Source organism: Poecilia latipinna, unplaced genomic scaffold (assembly GCF_001443285.1).
Source record: "Poecilia latipinna isolate Pla-1442-1.1 unplaced genomic scaffold, P_latipinna-1.0 Scaffold168, whole genome shotgun sequence".
NCBI classification, from domain to species: domain Eukaryota; kingdom Metazoa; phylum Chordata; class Actinopteri; order Cyprinodontiformes; family Poeciliidae; genus Poecilia; species Poecilia latipinna.
Genome location: NW_015112784.1, coordinates 61117 through 64579, shown reverse-complemented (window position 1 = coordinate 64579; position 3463 = coordinate 61117). Strand labels below are relative to the sequence as shown.

General features: G+C 32.8%; 1 long non-coding RNA gene across 1 annotated transcript in view; it reads left to right on the top strand.

Moving 5' to 3' along the window:
* Positions 1-3081, top strand: part of LOC106945921 (uncharacterized) — a 7701-nt gene extending 4620 nt beyond the window's left edge. Inside the window, exons 2-4 of the long non-coding RNA XR_001424653.1 lie at positions 659-708; positions 2852-2896; positions 3036-3081. This is a non-coding gene — a long non-coding RNA (uncharacterized LOC106945921). The remainder of the gene's footprint in view (positions 1-658; positions 709-2851; positions 2897-3035) is intronic.
* Positions 3082-3463: the final 382 nt, after the last annotated feature.

Sequence of the window (3463 nt, the reverse complement as noted above, 5' to 3'; positions counted from 1 at the left end):
AAAAAACAACTTTGACCTCTAAAGTCAGAATTCTGAAATTAAAGTGGATCCTTTTGTTTTTTAATCCCTTCACAGAGAATAAAAGTGATTCTGGATCAGTCTGATCATCAGGATGATAAAAACAAACCTGTCAGTTTCTGCAGGTTTGGTTCATCATTAGATTCTCATCCTGCTCTGTTGCTACTTCAATGTCAGGTTGGATCAGGACATAAATAATGGCTCCAACATTAACTGAACAAGTTTCTTTTTCATATTTCTTATGAATAGATTTACAGTAATGAGATGATAAACAGTTTGTTGTCTCCAAATTAATTCATCAAACTTTTATTAACCCTGAAAATATTAGAGTGACATTTGGCTTTGATTCTGTTCATAAAGAAATTAATTTATCTTTAATTCCACATCATATTATTAGATATGTGAATATATTTGTTTAATGTTTGGTATTTATTTTATTAATTTACTTCATGTTCTTTGGCACAAAGAAAAATATGATTTCATCATAAATTATTAGGCTGCCAAGTTAGATTCATGCTGTAATAACCTTTAAACTGCATCCTGATTTTCAGTGTTGTTTTTATGTTGTGTAGAAAAAAGTTTAAATCTGGATTTGTAACATTTTGCTGCTGAAATCCTTCAGATGTTTGTTTTATTTTAGGGTAACGGATTGTGGTCTGGGTTCTGTCACCATGGCCTCTTCATCGCCACGTGAGTTAATCTAAGACTGATAATAAATAAACTTTCTGTAATGATGTAATAATTATATCATTAATTATCACCAATAACATAATTTATGCTGTTATTTTTATTTTATCTCTTCTTTCATCTACAAGCAGCAGGTTTTAACTTTTCTCTTCATTTGTTCATGGTAAATGGTTTGTAGACTTAATAACTCTTCACATTACATTCACTCATTCACACGTTCACACACTGTTGATGACAGGGTTTAGGGTTTATTATGACCCTGAGCTTAACTTGGGGTCATTTACTCTAATGAGGCCCAACGACAAGCAGAGCGGGAATCGAACCAGCAACTGCAGCCACTATCATCACTGTTCATATTCTCTTATTAAATCCTTTAAATGGCTCCATGTGTGGAAATGATCTGTTTGTTTCAGATTCTCCACAGAAAACAGTTCTGACACACAAACATGTTAATACTTAACATGTCTGACTGTAAATAGATTTCACCTTTTTGATTGGTTACAAGTTTTAAAGCCTGATATAATCTAACACTAAAGTGTTGGACCTTCACCTGACATGGTAACAAAATAAAATCAGTTTTATTGTTTTACTGTTATAACCAGACTTTGAGCTGCAGGTTTGATATAAAATCAACATCCTGGAATTAGAGCTTGTAAAACAACAAAAAGGCTGAACCAAAGGAGGGAGGGAGGGGAGAGAGAGTGACACTAATATTATTATGTATGCAGACGATTATCCAGATATGTAAATGGGAGGAAAATTAAAAATGGAAAGGAATTTACTTACCTATTTAGGTTTGAATTCAACTGACTACCAGAAAAAAAATATTGTCCAGTCACCATTTTTTTAAATCCCACCGTCTTTGTAAGATAATAAAAGGTTTTATGCACTTACTTTGTCTCTTCCCATAAAATGTGTTATTACTGATGAACACAATTTTTATGAATTAGAAAAAGATACGTACAAAAGTCCCACCCCTTCACATGTGGCATCATTGAAAAGCCCTAAATGTCCTCTCCAGATACCAAAAGGAATTAATTCAGTAGAATGCAGGGGGTGGGAGATATTCAAGTTTAGAAATGTCCTCTACAGAGGACAAAAATGAACTACTGGTAGTCAGGAGGTTAACTCTACCTGAAATCTCAGAAAGTTTTAAAAGTTTTGCTCAGTTCATTTTAAATACATTCTTGGATCTCTGACTGAAGCTTCCCTCATCCTGCTCTCGGTGAAGGCGACTCTTTTTCTTCTGCTCTGCATCCTGTGCTGAATTTTTAAAGACTCTTTGCACATCTTCTGAAATGAGCCTTGGATCCTCTGGACGTACCAAATGACATTATTACATGTTCTGGTTATTACATGTTCTGGTTATTACATGTTCTGGTTATTACATGTTCTGGTTATTACATGTTTGACATTTGTCAAAAATATGGATGTAGAATTAGGATTATTGATGAAGGCAAATAAAGTAACCCTAACCGTAACAAAACAAACTTTTGACCATTTCATAATCTGTTAAATCATGTTTGATGACATCATCCTGTCCAGGAACTGCAGTTCAAACATGATCTGCTGTAAACTGGTACCGTGACGCTTCTCTCTGTTTAACATGTCACTGACATGTTGGACATTATTTATTCACACAGAGACAAAAACAGGAACATTATTACAAAAACATACATGCCTAATTTGTGTAATATTTTAATCACACTTTTAATTTTAATTTAACACAAAAATAAAAGAAGAAAACACTGCAAACAAATATACTGAACAGAACCAGAACCGAACCAGAACCAAACTCAGTAACCCAACAAATCCTCAGAGCAGGTTGGCGTTCAGAAGATTTAAATGCTTCATGATCTGTTGTGAAATGATGGACTGATGCAGTTTCTCCTCCTAGTTTTTCCCCTCCATGAGGAGAGAAAGTTTGCAGAGAGCAGCCAGTCAGAGCTGAGCGTCTGAAGAACCTTCAGCTTCTCTGGATCTGATCAAATGAAACACAAATTAAAGACATTTACTGTTTTATTTAACATTTACTGTTTTAAGTTTTAAAGTGCAGTAATCCAGATATTATTCCACTAATCTCTTTGTTTTTGTTGACAAAAGTTTCATATGTAAGTGAAAAAATGAAATCTGGCTTTTCTTTCAGATGAACCAGATCTGTACAACGTGTCACAATCAGATTATGAATCTGGTAAAACTTTATTCATCAGTAAATGTCATATTTTCACCACATTTACACAAATTATATTTAGTTTGTTGGTTTTGCTCAGTTATTTAAATGTTATTTATAATGTTATAAGTTACAGAAATCTGCTGTATTTTTATTGTAGATGATGATGTCACAGCAGAGCGGGACAACTTCAAACGCCAAAACTGTGAGTTTAATATTTTGTGTTTTTAATTTTCAGTTCAGTCTCATCATTCTGAATATTCAGGGTTTTTATTGGTAAATAGATACATTATAACTTTATTTCCTTCATGCTGGAGGAGATGCAGTCATGTGACTCATAATCTGAAAAAACAATTATTTAGTTCTTTAGAATAGTTAATTATTTGAAACATTTGTGGATAGATTAATGAAAATAATGGATAATTAGTGACTCTCTACTGAGTCAAACACAATGATTAACCAAAGATAAATTATAATTAAACATAATTAATTGATTAAAAATAACTTTGACTATATTCTGGTATATTTAAGTCTTTTCTGTTCCTTCTGCATCTGGTCCAGATTTTCTTCATCCAGTATCATTATTCT